At 39.2% G+C, this 24,234-nt stretch overlaps 1 pseudogene; it reads right to left on the bottom strand.

Annotated features, from left to right (window-relative positions):
- Positions 1-644: 644 nt before the first annotated feature.
- Positions 645-792, bottom strand: LOC119472948 (annotated as a pseudogene).
- Between the last annotated feature and the right edge of the window lie 23,442 nt (positions 793-24,234).

Raw genomic sequence — 24,234 nt, 5'->3', positions numbered from 1 at the left:
TTGTAACACAGAGATAGATAACTACACGCTTTGCTGCCACTGAAGATATAAATTGGGAGTGGAGGCAGAATGTGACGTTTTCTTAAGACGTGCAAACAATATCCACAGGAAGTGGCAAATGGCCTCACTGTACCTCTGTTCTAAATGTGGTGATAACATAAGAAAAGATGTTAAATACATAGGACTTATAAATGCATAGGACTTATAAAACTGACCGAACTTTAAGGTGATTTGGAATGACTTTTAATTACATGAGATATTTCTGACTGCTTGGAAATGGTTCATTATGGACTAGAGAATATGCATGTATCTCAAAATAAAAGATGTTTGGAGCTTGGAATAGGAATTATTTCAGGATATGACATCTGCCTCTGCAAAACTTATCTTTATGGATGGAACCACCATTTTAAACATTTAGGAAATGAGGTAATACGGTCATCTCATCCATTCCATTTCTGCTTTCTTCATTTTCAACCGGTATTGTATTGTTTGCTCTTTAGTAGCTGCAAAACATGGACTATAAATAAAGTATACAAAAATATTTATGTCAATAAAAATAGAAAGACTTTGAGGGAAACTTAAAAGAAAGGACCTTGTTAAAACTTTGGGCCAGCCTGCCCCAACTCCTTTCTTTTTTTTTTTCTCGCTGTGCAACCCACTTCAGCGCCAGCAGCCTACAGGCACAGAGGCCGGGCAGTAGTTTGGGGACAGACACAGTTTGCTCTGGCATGGGGTACTATGACAGGCCCAGGGGGACGGGCCTCCCAACGCCTATGACATCAAAACACATGCATGAACTTTAAAATCAGTTAGAAACTCCCTGCATTTCTAAGGCTAGGCACAGTGGTTCACGCTTGTAATCCCCAGCAGTTTAGGAAGCCAAGGTGGATGGATCACTGGAGCTCAGGAACTCAAGACAGAGATGGTGAGATCCCATCTCTGTCTCCTTTCTCTCTCTCTCTCTCTCTCTCTATATATATATATATATATATAAAATATATGTTATATACAACATATATATTTCTATATATAATATGTTGTATATAACATATATAGGGAGATATATATTATATATATTATACATTTATATAGAGATATGATACATTGTATATATAATATATATAAATCCCTGCATTTCTACTCTATCAATACCTATATTCCCAAATTTAATTCCAGAAAATTAGCTGGATACCTAAATAAAACGAAGATGGGCAGCTGGAGATAAGAGTCTAGGGCTCAGGAGAAGGGTTCAGGCTGGATGAGATCTCCAAGGGAGTGGTAGAGATAAAGAAGAAAGGGCCCCAAGGCTGTAGACTGATAATCTCCAGTGTTAGGAGGGCGAGAAGAAAAGGAGCAACTCTCAAAGAAAACTGAGAAAGGCTGGCTCAGTCGGACCCAAAGCAGGGTTCACTGGGAGGGGAAGAATATTCCTACTGACTCCTAAAGACTGTGTCCTTGGTTCTTCCTATCCTCCCACTCTTACTTATCTCATTTAGCCCTATGACCATTAAACATGCATCCCCATGAACATTACTCCAAACTCTGTCTCTATTCCTACCTTCTAGACAGCTCTACCTGGCTATCTATACCCCGGTGGTGTCTCAGAACGTGTCCTAAATCAAACTAATCATCTTAAATCTCCACACAGATGCCATCTGCTCCTAGGAGACTTCCCTTGAGCAATTTTGATGCAACTTTCTCCTAAGAGGCTTCCCTTGAAAAATTTATCTGTAAAAGCCTTCTATCCTTCCCCCCATATATTCTCTATCTCTTTAGGTTGTTTTATTTTTGGTAATAGTATCTCCTAATACTCAACATTATATTATAAATGTATGTCTTTGTTAATTCACTCTCTTGCTCTAGAATAGATGCCCTGTGAGGACAAGGATTTAGATTCTTTGATTCCTTGATGTATCCTCAGCTCCTAAAATGGTCTCTAGCCAAAGTAAGGACTCAATAGATATTTCCTGATTCAGATATTTTGAAGCTTCTTCTTATCAGATTTTAAAAATTAAATTTGTAATTTTGGAGCCCACATAACAAAACCAAAAAGAGACAAATGGAATTGCATCAAACTAAAAAGCTTCTGCATAGTAAAGAAAATAGCCAACAGAGTAAAAAGACAAACTATGAAATGAGAGAAAGTATCTGCAAATTATACACTTGAAAAGGGGTTAATATCCAAAATATATAAAAACTCAAACAACTCAATCGCAAGAAGACAAATAACCCAATTAAAATTTAAAAATGGGCAAAGGAGATGAATAGACATTTCTCAAAAGATGACATACAAATGGCCAACAGGTATATGAAAAAGTACTCAACATCACTAATTGGGGAAATAAAAATTAAAACCACAGTGAAATATCAACTCATACCAGTTGGAAGGGCTATTATAAAAAAGGCATAAAATAATATTGGAAAGGATATGGAGAAAATGAACCCTTGTATAATGTTGGCAATAATATAAATTAGTATAGTCATTACAGAAAACAGTATGGAGGTTCCTCAAAATTTTAAAAACAGACCTAACATATGATTCATCAACCCCACTTCCGGATGTATTACCAAAGGAAGTGAAATCAGTGTGTCCAAGAGATTCCTGCACCCCACGTTCATTGCAGCACTATTTACGACAGCCACAAATAGAATTAACCTAATGTTCACGGATGGATGGATGAATAATTTTTTAAAAATACTATTCAGCCTTCCATTGGCATTCAGATTTCCTTGTCATTTTTTACAACGTGGATAAACCTGGAGGACACTAGCTAAGTGAAATAAGCCAGGCACAGAAAGACAAATATTGCATGATTTCACTTATATGTGGAATCTTAAAAAGTCAAACTCATAGAAGCAGAGAGTAGAATAGTGGATGCCAGGGGATGGGAAATGGCAGGAGGGAAGAAGACGGAGAGATAGTGGTCAAAGGGTACAAAGGTCAGTTAGGGTCAATAAGTAATTCTGGAAATCTAACACACAACATGGTGACTATAGTCAATAATGTAGTTGAAAATTGCTAAAAGAGTAAATCTTGAATATACTCACCATGAGGTATGACAGGTACATGAGGTGATAGATATGTTAATTAGCTTGATTTAACCATTTCACAATGCATATGTTTATCAAAACATCACATTGAACCCCATAAATATATAGTTTCTCATCAATTATACCTTAATAAAGCTGAAGAATAATGAATAGACTTATTATTTTGAGATAATTTTACTTCCTGTGTGGTTGTAAAAATTTAACACAGAGGATCCCAATGTGCCCATTACAGTTTCTCCCAGTGATAACATCTTGTACAATATTACAGCCAGGGTGCCGACATTGATGCGGTCAAGGTTCAGAACATGTCCATCACCATAAAGATCCCCCATGTTGCCCTTTTATAACCATATCCACTTTCACTTGCCCACACTCCCTTCTTTACCCCTGCAACAACTGATCTGTTCCGTATTTCTATGGTTCTGTTATTTCAAGAATATTATATACATGGAATCATATAATATGTAATCTTTTGGCATTTGAACTTCTCACTTAGATTCATCTAGGTTGTTTCATGTATCAACAGTTTCTTCCTTTTATTATTAAGTAGTAGTATATGCTATGAATGCATCACCGTCCACTCAACCATTCAGCCACTGAAGGACAGGTCCTCCAGGTTCAACCACGTGGTTGCAAATGACAGGATTTCCTTTTTTAAGGCTGAATAACAATTTAAAAAAAATTTATTCATCCATCCATCCATGAACATTAGGTTAATTCCATTTGTGACTATTGTAAATAGTGCTGCAGTGAACATGGGAATGCAGGTATCTCTTGAAAATACTGATGTCATGTGTAAGTTGTGTTCCAGTCTTGGGCTATTTCAAATAAAGGTGCTATAAATATTTGTGTACAGGTGCCTCTGTAAATGTAAGTCTTCATTTCTCTTGGATAAAATGTTCAAAAGTACAACTACTTGGTTGAATAGTAATTCTGTGTTTAATTCTTTTTGGAAACTCAAATTGTTTTCCAGGGTGGCATACCATTTTACATTCCTACCACCAATGTATGGATGTTCCATTTTCTCTGCATCTTCTCTAGCATGTTATGTTTTCACTATTTTTAATTTTAGTTATTCTGATAAGTGTGTGGTGATAGCTCATTGTGGGGTTTTTGTTGTTTGCTTGTTTGTTTTTGAGACTGAGCTCGTTGTCCAGGCTGGAGTGCAATGGCGCTATCTCGGCTCACCGAAACCTCCATCTCTGGGATTCCAGCAATTCTCCTGCCTCAGACTCCTGAGTAGATGGGATTACAGACATGCACCACAATGCCTAGCGATTTTTTGTATCTTTAATAGAGACGAGGTTTTGCCATGTTGGTCTGGCTGGTCTCAAACACCCGACCTCAGGTGATCTGCCTGCCTCGGCCTGCCAAAGTGTTGGCATTACAGTTGTGAGCCTCTGCGCCCGGCCCCCACTGTGGTTTTAACTCACATTTTTCTGAAAGCTAAGTTGTTTACCATCTTTCCATGTGTTTATTTTCTGTATATCCACTTGGAAGAAATATTTATGTCTTTTGTTTGTTTTCTAATTAATATTTTTAACTGTTGAATTATCAGAGTTCCTTGTATATTCTAAATACTAATCTTTTGCCGAATATGTGGTTTGGAAAAAATTTTAGCTCATCTCTTCTTCTTGATAGGGTCTTCGACAGAGCAAAAGTTTTTATTGATAAAGTCCAAATCAATTCTCCTTCTATGAGTTATGCTTTTGGTGTCACAGATAACTCCATGTAGCTCTAGATCCTGGAGTTTTTCTCCTGTATTCTTTTTTTTTCTATAATTTTTATAGTTTTACATTTAAGCCCACGATCCATTTGGAGTTAATTTTTGTACAAGGTGTGAGACTTAGGTCAAGATTCACTTTTTTGCTTATGGATGTCCAATTGCTCTAGCACCATTTACTGGGAAAGCTGTCTTTCCTGCATTGAATTTCTTTTAGACCGTTGTAAAAATCAACCAAGTATTTTTTCTGTGGTGAGGGGGTCTATTTCTGGTTCTCTATTCCAAGCTTCCCCACCCCACAGCCCATTAGGAACCCAGCAGCACAGCAGGAGGTAAGCAGCAGGCCAGAGAGTGAAGCTTCATGGGTATTTACAGTCACTCCCCATTCCTTGCCTTCCACCTGAGCTCCACCTCCGGTCAGCCAAGGCATTAGATTCTCAAAGGAGCGCAAGCCCTATTGTGAACTGTGTATGTGAGGGATCTAGGTTGCACGATCCTTATGAGAATACAATGACTGATGGTCTGTCACTGTCTCCCATCACCCTCAGAAAGGACCATCTAGCTGCAGGAAAACAAGCTCAGGTCTCCCACTGATTCTATATTACAATGAGCTGAATAATTACTTCATTATCTATAACAATGTAATAATAATAGAAATAAAGTGCACAATAAATGTAATGTGCTTGAATTATTCCAAACCATGCCCTACCTCACCCCCATGGTCTGTGGAAAGATTCCCTTCCACACAACTGGTCCCTGGTGCCAAAAAGTTTGGGGACCACTGCTCTATTCTGTTCCCGTCATCTGTGTGTCTATCCCTCCACAATACCACACAGCCTTGATTATAGTAGCTACATAATAAGTCTTGAAATCAAGTGTGGCCATGATACCTCCTCCCATTGTGCTCTTATTTTTAAAAAATGGTTTTAACTGTTCTATTTCTTTTGCCTTTCCACATGAATTTTAGAATAATGTCTATATCTATTAAAAATCTTGCTGGTATTTTGATAGGAATTGCATTAAATCTGTATATCAATTTGGGGAGAACTGACGTCTTTGCAATGTTGAGTGTTACAGCCCACGAACATGCCACAACTCTTGTTTATTTAGATCTTCTTAGATTTCTTTCAGAGTTCTGCAGTTTTCAGCATACAAGCCCTGTATACATTTTGTTAGATTTACACTTAAAATTTCCTCTGTCTTTTTCTTTGATTTTAAATGGTATTACATTTTTAATTTTGATGTTCTTTAATATGTTTTGCGTATTTATCTTAATTTTGCGACACTGATTAATTCACCTATTGTTTCTGGAGTCTTTTTTTCTCCAGTGTCTTGGCATTTTTTTATGTAGACAGACATATCATTTGCAAATAAGAACAGTTTTATTCCTCCCTGTATTCTGTCTCTTATTTCCTTTCCTTGCTTTATTGCACTGGCTACAACTTCCAACATTATGTCGAATTAGAGTGGTAAGAGTGGACTTCCTTTATTAAAGATGTTTTGCATCTATATATCAGTGAGAACCATTGATCTCTAGTTTTCTTTTTGAGTACACTATTTTTCTTCTTTGGGTATCAAAATAATAGTGGCTTCATAAAATGAATTGGGAAGTAGTCCTTCCTCTTGTATTATGTGGAGAGATTGTATAAAATTGGTGTTAATTTTTCTTTATCTTTTTTAATTGTACTTTAGGTTCTGGGGTACACATGCAGATCATGCAGGGTTATTGCATAGGTACATATATGGAAAGGTGGTTTGCTGCCTCCATACCTCATCACCTATATCTGGCATTTCTCTCCATGTTATCCCTCCCCATTTCCTCACCCCCTACTGTTCCTCCCTTAGACTCCCCGCAACAGACCCCAGTGTGTGATGCTCCCCTCCCTCTGCTCATGTGTTCTCATTTTTCAACACTCATCTTGGAGTAAGAACATGTGGTATTTGGTTTTCTGTTCTTGTGTCATTTTGCTTAGAATGATGGTTTCCAGATTCATCCACGTCCCTACAAAGAACATGAACTCATCCTTTTTTATGTCTGCATAGTATTCCACAGTGTATGTGTGCCACATTTTCTTTGAATTGGTGTTACTTTTTCTTTAAAGTTTGGTAGAATTCTCCAGTAAAACAAACTGGGCCTAGAGATTTTGTTTATAATTTATTTATTATTATTTTTAGATGGGGTCTCGCTCTGTCACCAGGCTGGAGTGCAGTGGCATGATCTTGGCTCACTGCAACTTCCCCTTCCAGGGTTAAAGCGATTCTCCTGCCTCAGCCTCCCAAGTAACTGGAACTACAGGTACATGTCACCAGGCCCAGTAAATTTTTGTATTTTTAGTAGAGTTGGGGTTTCACCATGTTGGCCAGGTTGGTCTCCATCTCTGGACCTCATGATCTGCTTGCCTCAGCCTCCAGAAGTGCTGGACTTACAGGCATGAGCCGCCACTCCTGGCTGAGCCTAGAGATTTCTTTGGGGAAAATTTTAAATTACAAATTCAATTTCCTTATTAGTTATAGAGCTGTTCAAATCATCAATTTCATATTGGATGACTTATAGTAGTTGGTGTTTTTTGAGGAATTAGTCCATATCATCTAAATTTACCAGGTTATATCAACATAATGTCAAATCTGCCACCAACAAACATCAAGTTTATGTTTGTAGAGATGTTCAGAGGATTCTCTTATCCTTTCCATGTCTGCAAGGTCTTCAGTGATCCTTTGTTTTATTCCTGATGTTGGTAATTTGTAACTTCTCTCTTTCTTTGTCAGTCTTGCTAGAGGTTTGTAAGTGTGATTCATCTTTGCTAAGGCTCAGCACTTCCTTTTATTTTTTTTTTCTGTTTTCAATTTCATCAATTTCTGCTCTTCTTTTTATTATTTCTTTCCCTCTGCTTGCTTTGGGTTTAATTTTCTCTTCTTTTCCTAGGTTCTTGAGATAATAGCTTATATTATTTGAGACTTTTGTTCTTTTCTAATATATGCATTTAGTGCTATAAGTTTTCCATTCAGCATGGCTTAACTGTGTCCTACAAATTTTAGTGTGTTTTGCTTCAATTTCCATTCCATTCAATATATTTTATTTCCCTTGAGACTTCATTTTTGATCCACAAATTGTTTAGAAATGTGTTGTTTCTAAGTGTTTGGAGATATTTTGTTGTCTTTTCTAGGTGATTATTTTGTGGTTATAAAACACACTCTGTATAATTGAAATTTGTTAAAATTTTTTGAGGTTTGTTTTATGGCCCAGGATATGGTTGATCTTGGTATATGTCCCACGAGCACTTTAAAAGAAGAGGCATTCTGCTAAAGGTAGGTTAGGTATGTTTTATAAATAGTCATTGGATGTTGTTAGCTGATGGTGGTGTAGAGCTCTTCAATATTCTTGCTAATTTTATGTCTAGTTGTTATGTAAATTGTTGAGTGTTGAAGTCACCAACTATAATTGTGGACTTACCTATTTCTCCTTTCTGTTCACGGGTTTTGTATTTCATGTGTACATATTTAGGCTATGAGTTCTGTGTGGATTGGCCCTTTTGTCATTATACAATGTTCCTTTATGTCTCCAATAATTTTCTTTTCTCCGAAGTCTACTTCAGAGATGTCAAAATAGCCACACCTGCTTTCCTTTAGTGTGTACATGATATAACTGTTCCCGTCTTCATGCTTTCCACTGGCCTATCGTATTATATTTAAAGTGAGTTTCTTTTAGCTTCTTGGCATATATTGATACTCCTTGACTTGTTATGTCCTGATAAACCCATGATAAGTTGAAAATATTCTAGGTCAAAAATACATTTAATATACCAAACTACCGAACATCATAGCTTAGCCCAGCCTACATTAAACATACTCAGAACACTTACATTTGCCTACATTTGGGCAAAATCATCTAACATGAAGTCTATTTATTATAAAGTGTTCAATAGGTCCTGAAACCAGAAAGTGAAAAACAGAATGATTGTATAGGTACTCAAAGTATGGTTTCCACTGAATTCCTATTATTTCACACCATTGTAAAGTCAAAAAATTATAAGTCAAACCATTTTAATAGATTTCCAATAGGAATTCCCCTGAATTCCTATTACTTCGCACCACTGTAAAGTCAAACCATTATAAGTCTAACAACTTTAAGTTGGAACCATCTGTAATCTGTAGCTGAGTCTTTTTATTTAATCCATTCCACAGATCTCTCTTTTATTTGGTCTATTAGAACCATTTACATTTAATGTAATTAATGTTTATGCATAAGTATGCCATTTTAACTTGCGTTTTGTTTGATGTCTATTGATCTTTTTTTAAATTTTACTTTAAGTTCTGGGATACATGTACTGAACATGCAGGTATGTAACACAGGTATCTGTGTGCCATGGTGGTTTGCTGCACCTATCAACCTGTCATCTAGGTTTTAAGCCCTGCATGTATCAGGTATTTGTGATGTCTATTTTTCTTTCTAGTTTTTTTTTTTTTTTTTTTTGAGGCAGAGTCCCGCTCAGTCACCCAGGCTAGAGTGCAGTGGCACAATTTTAGCTCATTGCACCCTCCACCTCCCGGGCTCAGAAGACACTCTGCAGGTGTTGTTATTTTACTGGTTGGAATGAAGTATAGAAATTTACTTCTCTTTATATTCCTTTATCCTTCCTCATTTATGGTATAATTATCATAACCATTTCCTCCATATACATTCAAAACCACAGTAGACAGTTTTATCCTTTTTGCTTCCACCACCAACTGTATTTCAGAAAACTCAAGAGAGGAAGGAAAGTCTATTGCATGTATCTGCATTTTTCTTACTGTGTGAGATAGGGAAGGCCAAATTGTTTTTTGTCCTCTCACACATTACACACGTCTAGTTACCAAAAGGTGTGGGAATTTCTCCCCACCACCAAGCAGTTCTCCAGAAGATGCCGGCTGGGTGTCCTAAAATGCAATTCAATTCTGACACTATCTACCTGGAGATGGCATCCGATCCCAAAGGTGAAGGGCTCAGTCCCATAAGGTGCTTCCTCCCACTCCAGGTGCCAATTGCAAGTCCCAGGTCGTAAGCTGTACTTCTGACCAACTGGCTATAAGTTGGGGGCTCTCATGATCCCCACTTAAATACAATTAATTCGCTAAAGTGGCTCACAGAACTTAGGTTTCCCTAATAATAATAATAATACATGTAAGTTTTATGTTTATTACAAAGGATATTTTAAAGAATACAAAAAAATAGCCAGATGAAGAGACACATAGGGCAAGGTTTAAAAGGGTTCTGAGTGCAGGAGATTCTGTCCCCATGGAATTGGAGTGCCCCACCCTGCCAGTATATGGATGTATTCTTGTTCACCAACCTAGAAGTTCTCTGAAGCCCGTCCTTTTGTATTTTCATGGAGACTTCATTACACAGATATGATAGATTACCTCACTGGCCTTTGGTTACCAAGTCAACCTTCAGCCCCTCCTCTCCCTTTCCAGGAGGTGGTGGGTGGTGCTAAAAGTTCCAGCCCTCCAATCCCATGACTGGTTTTCCTAGCAGTGAGTCCCACATTTCGTGTTACCTGCAGGCTTTCCAAAAATCACCTTGTTAATATCAACTCAGGTGTGGTTGAAAGGAGTTTGTTATGAATAACAAAAAATACATATTTTACCTGCATGGGAGTTGTTCAAGAACCAGTGACAAAGGCCAAATATTTTAACAAAATTGCTTCAGTTACTGAGGATATTACAAATGTTTTAGGAGCTGTGAGCCAGGAACCGTAGATAAAAACCAAAATATATACAGTAGTCCCCTCATCCGCAGTTTCACTTTCCAAGGTTTCAGTTACCAGTGGTCAACTGTAGTCTGAAAATATTACATACAATAAGATATTTAGAGAGAGAGAGAGACCACATTCATATGACTTGTGTACAGCATATTGCTATAATTGTTTTATTTTATTAGTAGTTATTGTTACTCTCTTACTATGCCTAATTTATAACTTAAACTTTGTCATATGTATTTATTAAATGCTTTCTTTAAAAATATTTTTAGATTTGTTATGTATTTTTTATAGAGAGGAGGTCTCTGTATGTTGACCAGGCTGGTCTCAAACTCCTGGGTTCATGTGATCCTCCTGCCTCAGCCTCCTGAAGTTCTAGGATTACAGGTGTGAGCCACTGCACCCAGTCTGTATGTGCATATATTGCAAAAAACACTATATATAGTTCAGTACTGTCCACAGTCTTAGGCCTCCACTGAGGGTCTTTGAGGGTATAACCTGAAGATAAGGGGATACTCTCAAAGTATGCCTTAATGTATCACAATATCATGCTTACGCGTTTTTTCTTCCTTCTTGATGATCCACAGTTTCTTACTTCCGTTGAGATGTCAGTTTGCTATCCTTTTAGGGCAGGTATGCTAATGACAAATTATCTTAGTTTTACTTTAAGAATGTTTGGTTTCTGCTTCATTCCTATGGATATTTTGCTGAGAGCATGAGTCTGGGTTGACAGCTTTTTTCTTTCAGTATTTGAAAAATGTCATGCCACTTTCTTCTAGCCTCCATAGTTTCCGATGAGAAATACATCGTCATTCGATTTTCTCTTCTTAGGTAAGGTTTCGTTTCCTTCTCACTACTTTGAAGGTATCCTTCTTTGTCTTTAATTTTTGGAAGTTTGATATGATGTGTCTTAGTGTGATTTTTTAAAACTTATCCTGTTTGGGGTTCACTGAGCTTCTTGTAACTGTTGAATTATATCTTTTGTCAAATTTAGGAAGTTTTCAGCCATTATTTCTTCAAGTACTTTTTCAGCCCCACCTTCTTTTTCATCTCTCTTTAGAACCCTGACGTTAGGCCTTTTGTTATAGTCCGACCAGATTTAATGTAAGAAACATCTTTCTGCTAAAGTGCAAGGATGGAGTTTACCGTTTTTCTTATAGTTACAGCCTGGCTCTGCCACCAGCACATGTGCAAAAAGAAATCTGTGCCCACTGTGAATCTATTTCTCTCACAACGCAGTGACCTTCTATTAGAGCTGCCGTATCCCTCCCATATTAAAGGCAGGAGGGGACTTCACAGCATTTAATGGGCTTTTTATCTCCTAAAGAAAAATTTACAAAAGATGTATAGAAAAGGCAAAATGAAATTCAGAATAAATGGAAATAATTTTTAGAGAAAAAGATAAAAAAAGTTTTAAAAAAAGGTTAAATATAGTGCATTGTTAAAGGCTGGCTCTGAACATATTACTCCTTCAAAGAGGCTTGAAGAGAAATCAAATGGTGTTCAAACAGAGCCTTCGCAACAGTGTTTCCACTTGATTGACAGCTGGAAAGCCCTCTTCCAAAAGCAGTTTGAACCTCCCTTATTGAATACAGTGCTTACAGCTAAACAGTTTATTTGCATTTACAAAGATGACCACATCCATCACTTACATAAGCTCTATTCCCTGCGTTTGTGGTTTATACCATTGCTGCTTCTTGATTGACAGTGCATAGTTACCAGTGGGCACTCCTACACCATACCTTACAGTGCCCCCCAACCCCCAAAGTGTTTCTGAAGCCCCCTGAACTTCCTCCATGTTAACAATTTTCACATTTTGCTGATACTCTTCCTTGAACATCTGTCTCCCCAAATCTAGGAGGTCTGTGTTCTGTGAGGTCTGATGCAAATTCCATCTTTTTCATCGAACCACAGTGTCTGGCACATAGGGGACACTCAATAAATGTTTTGTCTAACAAATTTATGAATGAACAAGATCTCTCTGTACATATAGAAAAAGATCTACCTGCTCCAAACTCTATACATTCATTCATTCAGTCATTTATTTCAGAAGGTTTTTACCGAATATCTCCTATGTGCCAGGTGAGGTGCTAGACACTGAAAGTATAAGGAAAAAAAAAAAGAAATGTGATTTATTTTCCAGTGAGGAACTCCCATATCAGACCTGTGCGCCCACATATTGGCTTTAGCTCCCACAGGTGCCCCTAAATCAGGACCAGAAAATTACACCAGTGAGACAAATCTGACCACTTCCTTTTTTTGTAAATAAAGTTTTGTTGGGGAATAACCACACTCATTTGGGTACTAGCTATAGCTACTATCATGCTACAATGACCTGCAGTGCTTAAATTATTTAATATCTGTCTCTTGACAGGAAAATTTTTACCAATGCCTGCCTTAAATCACAAATTGCAGAATATCATCTGGATATATCTTCTGCTTGCCTGGAAATACCAACAATGTCAAACAGACAAGGTCATGGTTCAATCCTTTAGCCAAAATTTACAGTCAATTCTATTACGGAATACTAAATTAATAGACAAAATATAAGCATTTGCTACACCCCAAAATCTTCAATCACATAATCAAAGTCCCTGATTTTATTGCAATGTGTTCTATCTGCATAAAACTCACAGAATGGTGACAACGAAAGGTGGTCTGCAATCAGCATTTGGGACAATTGTTTGAGCCCCATCACTTAGCAGTGGGGAATACTTTATGTTTAGGTACGTGCAGGATACAGCTCACATTCCATTGACCTTGAAGTCAGAGCGTGTTTGCCATGTTTCAGGAAGAGCCAGGGGTTCAATATGGCTGGAAGAGTGATATGGTTTAGCTGTGTCCCCACCCAAATCTCACCTTGATATGTAATAATCCCCACATGTCAAGGGTGGGGCCAGGTGGAGGTAATTGAAACTTGGGGGTGGTTTCCCCATACTATTCTCATGGTAGTGAGTAAGTCTCACAAGATCTGGTGGTTTTATGAATGGGAGTTCCCCTGCACATGCTCTCTCTTGCCTGATGCCATGTAAGACATCCCTTTGCTCTTCTTTCGTCTTCTACAACAATTGTGAGCCCTCCCCAACCATGTGGAACTGTGACTCCCTTAACCGTCTTTCCTTTATAAAGTACTCAGTCTTGGGTACGTCTTTATAACCAACTAATACAGGGAGTGAGGGGGTGCAGTGGGAGATAAGAAATGGCAAGGAGCAGGCTTCTGTGAGGACTTCGATTTGCATTTGAAGTGAGATGGAAACCACTGAGGATTTTGAGCAGAGGAATGATCTATTTGACTTGTGTTCTGAGATTATCACCCTGGTTGATGTGTAGAGATTAGATAGTAGGAGCAAGAGTGAAAGCAGGACCACAGGGAGAAGGCCAGTGGAATGATCCAGATGAGACTGAACCCTGACCCTGTCACACAGTGGGTGCTACTGAGGTGGCAACTATAATTATCATTATGAACTTGACTTACCTGCCTGGCTTATTTTTCACTGCTCGCTCATCAAACTGGTGAGTATCTCTTATGGAAAATAAAAAGATAAAATCAGTGTAAATTTCCTTTTATGGTTTAAAAACTGGCCATGAATGCAATTCCCTAAGAAAGGTTTCGTGTTTAAGCAATTATATAAGCAGTTCCTATGGAAAGATCTTTGAAAGATGGGCTCTCCTGTTTGCAGGTAAGAATTTCATTGTGCTTGCAAAAGCCAGTCTTGAGTTTTGTAGTCACATCAAGGTCTATGAGATGCAAAACTCAGAAGAAAGAAAAGAAAAACCTTCTATTACCATTATAAGAGCTTCTATTACCATTATCCAGAGCAAAGTAGTTTTTTTTTGTTTTGTTTTTTGTTTTTTTCAGAAAATTCTAATCAAGGCAGGCTTGGAGTTTTTCCCACATGTGCAGCCTACATGGCTACCTCAGCAAATGCCTTTTAATTCTTTTTATGGAGATGCTGCATCCATTGACTGTCTAGCCCTCCACCAAAATAAGAAGTCTGCACTGGCTTCATAACAAGGCATCTCCCTCAAACCGCTGGCTTTCTAATAGCAGAAGCACTTCTGCAAAGCAACATGGTATTCATGTAACAGAAGCCACAAAGATGTCAGACATGTTGTTCTTTTGTATTCATTCTAAGGTAATAATCAGAATGAATAGTTATATGCAAGAAGATCCTTTTGGCAACATGTCCTAAAAAATGATTAAAATGTGAGAAGTGACCTAATTGCCCAACAATATGGAAATAGTTTAGTACGGTATAAAACATTATGCAGAAGACCATTTTGAATATGAAGCCTTCAGTAACATTGAAAATATTTTTGTCATGGTGTTAAGCAAGAAAGCAGGACACAAAATAGACATTGCTTTGTGGTCACAAGTATATAAAATGCTTATGTGTGGTGAGCCATGGGTGGAAAATAAGCAAAAAACAAAAATTATTGCTTGAAGGTGCTGGAAATAGAATTTTTCACTTCAAAATATTTGTTGATGCTGTTGCTATAACAACTTTTCCATAAAAATGTTTAAAATAATTAAATAAATCAAAAGCACCGATAATGCAGACTCCCTAAGCCTGGGCAAAATTATGCATTCTCTCATACGCTGCTTACCAAGCGTTTTCTTCTCCACTGTTGCTTAAGCACAGATTATAGATCACCTGCTGACATTTGTCTTCTCACTGGAGGCAGAAAGCTGCTGCTTGCTCCCTGGTAAGTCTTCAAAACGTGACCCACAGGCATCAAAGCTTCCAAACCAACATAGCCAGAGCTAGAAACACTTGATGCCTCCACGTGGAATTTTATAATGACTCATCTCCTGTCCATAGAAATGGGATCTGGGTGGATGAAAAAGTTTGACATAGATCCCTTTACCTATAAGAACCATATGGTCTATGCTTTTGAATAATGAGTCATGTAAGCCAGACTAAGCTTGGAAACAAATTCACTTTTTCTGCCCCATGGTAACCCATTCATTTATTCATTCATTCAGTTCCCAAGCCTGAAGAAATAGCTTTCATTTGTCCAGGATTTGTTCTGCATTAAATAAGTAAGATGCATCAGAAATAATCTCATCAAGAAGCTCAAAATGGAATTGGAAAAGAGAAATACATCTTCAATTTTGTATAATGAGTTACAGTCTTGCTTTCATCGTTTGGGAAATGCAGGAATGAGTTCATACTTCACAAAGTTAAGGGAGAATTTAGTGAAATGTCACATGTGAAAAGCCTTCAGGAAATAGATAATGGCTCAGGAAATGTTTCTTTCTTTCCTGTTGACATTTTCTGCTGAGCTGCTGTCACCATTCTAACATGGAGGAAGAAGAGAACTCCTGGAATTTTGTCAATGACAGGCTGGGAAGCAGAAATGTTCATGCTAAGATTGGGAGGGTGGGTGAGATTCCTCCAGCGGGAAGAGACGGGACAGGACCACTCCAGATTGAGGAAACTGGGTGCACATGTGTGTGTGAACAGAGTGGGACTGTGCAACATGCATGCCTCTCCATGGGTATTGCTTTAGCAAGCTTTACTTGCTTGGAGTTCAAGATTAGGTTACGTTACTTTCAACGTTCTGTGAGAATAAAGAGAGACTGAGCAAATGAAAACAAGGAAAGACTGCTTATTCAGAATTTGCAATTGCAAGAGAGTCAGCCACCATGACTTGTATTTGGCAGAAAATCAAAGGCAGGCAGAGGAGTGGGAAAAGTTTATGGGCCCAGCACGTTGTCAGTGTGCAACTCTGAGTGGAAAAACTTTATCGCTGAAGAAATAGAAGACTTCAGGTGTCCCCTGATCAGAGGCTGTTGGCATGGGGAAGCTGAAGGTGGCTAATTAGCAGGAGGGCCTCCTAGGAGGTTGGTTAGGGGTGCATATTCGGGTTTCTCTGATTGCTCCTAAGTTGGAGTGAGGACAAACACTAGGGAGCTGTCAGTTATTAATTGTCTACTTTGGGGTTACTGTTTGGCTTCCTGGATTATTGCTAGGGATGGTAGTCTGACAAGTCTGACAGAGCAGGCTGGCTTCCTGGGCTGGTTACTATAGATAATCATTTGGCTTCCTGGGCTGGTTACTATAGATAACCATTTGGCTTCCTGGGCCGGTTACTATAGATAACCAGTTGGCTTCCTGGGCTGGTTACTATGGATAATCAGTTGGTTTCCTGGACCGGTTACTATAGATAATCGATTGGTTTCCTGGGCTGGTTACTATGGATAATCAGTTGGCTTCCTGGGCTGGTTACTATGGATAATCAGTTGGCTTCCCGGTCTGGTAACTATAGATAATCAGTTGGTTTCCTGGGCCGGTTACTATGGATAATCAGTTGGTTTCCTGTGCCAGTTACTATAGATAATCAGTTGTTTTCCTGGGCTGGTTACTATGGATAATCGATTGGTTTCCTGGGCTGGTTACTATGTATAATCAGTTGGTTTCCTGGGCTGGTTACTATAGATAACTGGTTGGCTTTCTGGGCTGGTTACTATGGATAATCAGTTGGCTTCCTGGGCTGGTTACTATAGATAATCAGTTGGTTCCTTGTGCAGGTTGCTGAAGATTATGAAGGAGTCCTATTTTTATATATGATCTGGTCATTGTCCATTTATATATTCACTCTCTCAATTTAAACTAAATGCCCTGCATCCTCCATCTCACTTGGAGAAAAATGTCATTTTTTCTCCCTGGAGCTCACCATAGGGCTCACTTGTGTCTAAAGGATTAATTTTGAAAGACCCCATGAAAACAGAAGCATAGCCCTCCAGAGCATGGAAGCTGCCCCCACCCCCACCCCAGCCCCCAAGCATACTCTCAACCCAGAACATGCTTCATTGCTTTGCCTCTAGTCCTCCTGACATCCTGGCAGTCCAGTAAGACCTCAGACTTTCCCTCTGGCCTTTCCTGGTGCTGGGCTTGGAACTAGTTTGTGTTCTGTCTGAAGGCACATGTTTGGTCCTCCTGCCTGGCTGCCAGAGCCAGAACTCAATTCATTCTTAGCAAATGGACTCAGATTATAATTGGCTGAAACTTTGACCATGATTTTGCAAAATACATATTTATTCCACAGATGGGTAGTTATTTCCCTCTACCAAGAAAAAAAATGAAATCACAACTTTTTCCCACCAAATGCACTTCTGTGAAAAGTTTGATTAATAACAGAGTCTGGACCTACTGTTTTTTGATGAGCTTTGTGCAGAAGCAGAGCTTACAGAACTGAGAATTTGGAGTTGATATGCCCTTTAGACAGTCTGTCTGAAAATCAGATGTCTCAACTGCAATTTTGGCAAATGCTGGGCTGCAGTCAATTCTGGGATGAATTATCTGACAGGTGCTTAAAATGATGATATTCTGGGATGTTGATTAAAGCATGATCCATATGTTTTAGATGCCAGATGTGTGAGTAAGCAAAGTCAACATTTAGTTGAGAAAATATGGGAGCCTGACTGATATTTCCCCCAGATGGCCTGCTGGGGTATCTGCAAGTAAATGAAGTATTATTTGGGAAGGGTTAGGTCATAAAGCATGAAAAAGGTCATTTTGTCCTGAAAAGAAAGAAAGAACATTCCGGAATCATTTTAATCTGCTTGTGTCTCAATCAGTTTATTTTTAAAAAGTGACTTGACCTTCAATTTGAGAAAATAATTGTATACTAAATGCCTGCCTGATTTTAATTAAAAAATAAAAGACAGACATGTTTAAAGTAAGCAAAATACAAAATAGAGGGTAACTATTGTATATTGGCTGCTCCTCAGAACACTACTCTAAAGCAGGCCAGAACTGTTGGCTGATGAAATAGACCCCCTGGCTCAATGGAGATGTATCCTCAACTTGCACATGGACCCACTGTCTGCAAAACCCTTGTATTAGTTTGTTTTCATGCTGCTGATGAAGACATACCGAAGACTAGAAAGAAAAAGAAGTTTAATGGACTTACAGTTCCACATGGCTGGGGAAACCTCACAATTATGGCAGAAAGCAAAGAGGAGAAAGTCACGTCTTACATGGATGGTAGCAGGCAAAGAGAGCTTGTGCAGGGAAACTCCTGTTTTCAAAACCATCAAATCTCCTGAAACTATTTCACTATCACTATCACAAGAACAGCATGGGAAAGACCCACCCCCATGATTCAATTATCTCCCACCTGGTCCCTCCCACAACATGTGGGGATTCAAGATGAGATTTGGGTAGGGACACAGCAAAACCATATCAACATTTATGCTTTATTCTATGGAAGATGAAAGAAAGGTGACATTTGTCTGAAGCAGTGATTCTCAACTAGGGCCATTCTACCTCCCAGGGCACATTGGGCAATGCCTGGAGACATTTTTGGTTGTCACACCTTAGGAAGTGCTGCTGACATCTAGTGAGTAGAAGCAGGGATGCTGTAACCATTCTATCATGCACAGAACAACCCCCACCACAAGGCATTATCTGGCCCCAAATGTCAATTGTGCTAACCAGGTTGAGAAGCCCTGGTCCCTGAGGAAGCTAAAATCGCTGGTGAGGACAGCTGGCTCTGGACTGTACTGTACAAAAGGAGGAGGCAGCCAGAGACTACAAGTTCTGGCAGGAAGTGGGTTATGGGCTGGTGATGGCTACCATCCTCCTCCTCACTATCACTTCACCACTCCTGCCTCACCTTCCTGGGATGCTCATGTATCAGGCAGCACATTCCTTGCCTGGAAAATCCATGACTCTGACCTCTATATGTTGGTCCTTCTACCTGAATATCCCACTGCCCCCTTCCCTCTGGAAAAATCCTAACTATCCCTTAAGACCTTGCTCAGGTGCTAGACGCCTCTGCTGTGACACCTTCTCTGAACCCCTCTTCCCATTCTCCCTGCCCCTCCAGGCAGAGAAGATTCTCACCCTCCTCTGTCTCCCACGATAGCATGCATCACATTTTATGGTGATGATTTGTTTGCGTTTTAGAGAAATCTGAGCTCCTAGAAATTAGGCATGGAGTCTTTCCCATCTTTGTCTTCAGAAGACCTGGCATCATATTTAGTAGGTGAGTGATAATTTTCTGCCAAATTATTTCTTTAAAAAGATCTCCAAATACTATGCCTTTCCCACAGGGAGTCCAAATTTCATAAACAGAGAGCAACAGCCTTTGTTGTGACTCAGAGAAAATGTGTGTTGTCGGGGTTGCATGTAAATCTCCCAGCACAATGCCTGACACATGGATTTATTAAATGAGCATTGTTTCCTTTCAGCTTCCCTTCAAAGCAGCCAGGGTAGCTCAATGAGAGGCATGGCACAGTGTTAGGGCACTTGCAGAGATGAAAGTATCCTCCCTCGCTGCTATGATGAAGACTGCGATTGTCACTGAGCAAAGCATCTTCTGCCCAATTCTTACCATAACCCATCATCCCCATCCTGGACCCGTACATGTGTGGCAAAGGATACCAGAGAAATGTACAATCAGATCCATCCTCCCCCTCATCACACACAGGTATAGCTGGCAAGTGGCTGCCCAGGCAGGGACTGTGTCTCTATCCTCTTTGAATCTATCCATGGGTATGGGACTGGTTCTCAGCAGCCCAGTGTGAGCAGATGTAATCTATATGCCACTGGCCCAAAGCCTTTAAAAAGCAGGTGTGTCTCCTCCCTGCTCTGTCTCCTCTTCTAATGGCCAGGTGCAGATAGCAGAGAGGCTTTGGGGGATGGCAAAGCCACAGGAGAGGTAGAGCCCGGGTCCCTGAATCCCTGCACTGAGAGGGGCCACTGCCAGAAAGTTTGCACCATTACACTAACGTGAAAGAAGCTGCTACTGTATCTTATATGTTTTAGGGTTAATTTGTTAGTTATTTAGCCTACCTTAATTAATTCACCAAATGTTTATAATTAAAACAAGTAGAGCCATATTCAAGGTGACAAACGGCATAATGTTTCTCTTCTCTCCCTCCCATGATCACACTAAAATGATGCCAAGAAATAACAGCGAGGACAGGCAGGGGCTGATCAGAGTAGAAGGGCACTCAGCAGGTTCCCAGGAGGGAGGAGGCAGATGAAAACACACTGATCACTGAAGCAGGGTGGCGCGTACAGCATCCAGACGCCCCACGTGGAGAGAGACTGGATGTCTTTAGGGTTCTACCTGCTAGAGTCCCAGGGACACTCTGGACTTGGAAACTGCAAGTGGTTCAATGGGGAGCAAGGGCGAGGAGCAACGTATAAAATTGAAATGTTATTTAGTGGCCAGTCTGTGGAACAAAAGGACCCCTAGCAAGCTCTCCAATCCAGTGCTGATTTAGCCAAAAGCCAGGCATTTAGCATGCTGGCCCCACTAATATAAAGAAGGTTGATCTCTAATGAGACCAAACAAGCCGTCTAGGACTAATCAGGACAGTTAGTGTGAGTGTTGGTGTCTCCGATAAACTTCTGCATTCTGATGTTAAGAGGAGCTACCATCAGAAGGGACAGCTCCCTTCCCACTCATCTTAAAGTGAAGCCCATTAGCCAATAAGCTCACTGCCATAGGCAGAGCTCTGAGCCCTCCACTTTATTGATTTTGATATGAATATGAATAAGCAAGCAAGGGTCTCCAGAAATTTGAAAACAAACTGAAATGTCAGAGAAAGACCAAGAGAAGCAAACTGTCAAGGAAACAGAAATTTAGAGAACCAAAGAGACACTTGCTGCCAAAATCCTATAATGATATTGTCAGAAAAATTAGAGAAGACACAGCACATATGAATAGGATGCTATGAGAAAGAGACAATCAAGCAAGAATGGAAGTTTGGAAATTTAGAATGTGGTTACTGAGACAAATCTCCCATGGAGAAGAACTTCAGATAAAGTATGTAGATATTTCACCCTCAAGTTGGGGTACACAAATTCCCACTCCTTGGTGTGGACTGTGCATAGTGACTTCCTTCCAAAAAGCACAGTATGGAAAGGGTAAGAGCAGGAAAAACATAACTCTTCAGTGGAGAAACTTAACAAACACTGTCTCAGCCAGGTGACCAAGGTCAACATCAAATGTCATAAACCATGTCAATAGCATGTTCTCTTGACATGACATGATGCAAATGGTACTTTACCGCTGTGATCCTTCTCCCAGTAACTAACTGCCTGAGCTTTATCATGAGAAAAACATTAGGTAAATTCAAAGAGTGGGGCATCCTACAAAATACCTGATCAATATTCCTCAAAACAGTCAAGGTTATCAAAAACAAGGTAAGTCTGAGAAACTGCTATAGTCAAGAGGAGCCTGAAGAGACAATGCAATTACATGTAATGTGGTAGCTTGTGTAGGGTCCTGGTCAAGAAAAAGAACAGTAGGTAAGAGCTAAGGACATCTAAATAAGCTATGGGCTTTGGTTACTGATAATGTATCAATATAGGTTTATCAATTGTGACCAATGTCACATACTAATGTCAAATGTCACTAATAAAAGAAATGGGGTACATGGCATATGGGAACTCTCTGTATTGTCTTTTCAATGTTTTGATAAATCTAAAACTGTTCAAAAAAATAGTCGGTTTTAAAAATGTGGTTACAGAATTCAGAAAGTTGATAGACAAGCTGAAAGATAAAGCTGAGAAATTTTTCCAAACCATAGAACGAGAAGAGGAGGAATAAGGAGATAGCAGTGAAAAAGTCAGCATTAGAAATGATTCATTTAATTGATTCGCCTTTCCACTCAGATAGGTTCTAGAAAGCAAAAATAAGGAAAAATTGAGGGGAAGAAATTGTCAGAGAAAGAGTACAGGAACATTTATGAAATAAGTCTTCAAAGTAAAAGTCTATCCACAGGAAGGAAAAATGAAAAAAAGATTAATAATCAGAATGTGCAGTTGCATTGTTTGTAAAGATGCATTTCTGCTACAGGAGAAAAGAGAAGAAATGGGATGGGAATGAACCACTTAAGATGTCTTAAGTACAGATCATGTAGTAAGTGAAGTATGTCTATGTTAAATGTAGAAGGGGTGGAAAAACCAAAAGATAACTAATATTCATGAGGTATTAAATATATATAAGGCACTCGGATATGAAATAGTCATGATATGTTGAATATTCATCATGCTTGGTGAATACTCAGAATATTCTGAATATACATGAGACAAGATTTACTTAGTATTCAGAGGCCTAATCCAACCACCCATTAGCAATACCATTTTGGCTCCATGTGTCCTCTGCTCAAGAAACAGCACTAAAACCCACAGCTACTAAACAGGCTAATTGGCTAGCTATAGCTGTGGCCAGGTGTACCTGTCCTGCATGTCTCCAACAGGACAAGTCTGTGCCATGGCCCTGGCGGGGGGACTTCCATCTCTGGGCCCCCTGGCCTAAACACTATCCAACTTTGGTCCTACTAACCTACCATAGGTGGGGAAGGCTGATGTGGTAAAGAGGGAGAGACAGAGAAGAGACACATGTAGATTGTGTACCCAGGATGAATGCTGTGGTTCTTCTACCATGCTTGCAACTTTTCTTAAGGATTAACTGACATAATTGCTTTCCCTTAGCTTTAGTCTTTATGCATTATGTTTTAATTGATTTAATAAGTTGTGTGATCTGTACATTTTTATTTGGTCTGCAAGTCTATCTGTTCTGTGAGCTGTGGAGGAAAAGTACCCTGATGCTCCCTCTGGCAGGAAGTATGTTTGGAGGCTACATTGCATCTGAGCAGTTATTGACAGGACAATCCCCAGGCACATCTTGTGGAGTTTCAAAACATTAGACATAAAGGAAAAATTGTAATGCTTTCAGAAAGATGAAAGAGTTTGCTTACAAATAAACAAGAATTAGTCAAAGGCTCCTCATTAACTACAACTGAGGCTAAAAGACAAATGAGAAATGCCTCCAAAGAACCGAAAGAAAATCATTTACAATCTGAAATTTTATAAGTTACCAAAATAACAGTAAAGTGACATAATAAAATTATTGTCAGGTATGCAAGAATCCTTAAAGTTTGCCTCCTCCACATTCTTTATCAAAAGATACTTGAGGAATGTGTTCCAGCAAAATGAAGGAGTAAACAAAAAGTCAGGAAGACATGGGACAAGAAAACCAGAAAACAAAAGGGGCAAGGTTGTTTCCGGAGACATGAAACTATGTGAGAGGCTTAAAAAAGGCAATAAACACAAAAAGCAGGGGGAGAATAGGCAATCAGAACAACAGAAAAAATAAAACCTACATAAGGTAGAAAAATGTAATCCAAGCAAACTATTTGACCCTGTAATGAACAGTCTTTATGTACTCAACAATGTAAGGACAATTACTAACTTTGTACAGTTAAAATGAATCCACAGACAAACCTTCATTATGCTCAAAGAAAGCAACCTAAATGTTTCAGCCATGATGCAAAACTACAAATGACAAAGGTAGGTGTGGGAAGTAGAAAAGTTCCTCTTCGAAGTTTCTTGTTAAAAAATAAATTTACTAATAACTCTTTGTTAAGCGCTATCCTATGTAGCCATGCTTACAGGCATGTAGTATATTCTATGTCCTTGTATTTTAACCAAAATATCTGTGCTGGACGTGCTCACAGGCATGTCCCAGCTCACGGCCTCTGCCCCTTACCTGTTTAAAAAAGTTTTAAGTTATTAGCCAATCAGGTTTTAGTTTAGATTGTGAGGTCTAGCTCCAACCAACGAAAGTAAGACACAGCAGTAAGGACAACCGCAAATGCGTAAGGGATAAATATGCCTGCTTTTTCTTTGTTCCTTGTATTCTCGTGGCAAGATGTCTAGTGAGGGTGCCCTTCCTGCAGTGCAAGAAGTAAAAATT

Source organism: Cebus imitator, unplaced genomic scaffold, assembly GCF_001604975.1.
Source record: "Cebus imitator isolate Cc_AM_T3 unplaced genomic scaffold, Cebus_imitator-1.0 Scaffold124, whole genome shotgun sequence".
NCBI lineage: Eukaryota > Metazoa > Chordata > Mammalia > Primates > Cebidae > Cebus > Cebus imitator.
This window is presented reverse-complemented; position numbering and strand designations above follow the sequence as displayed.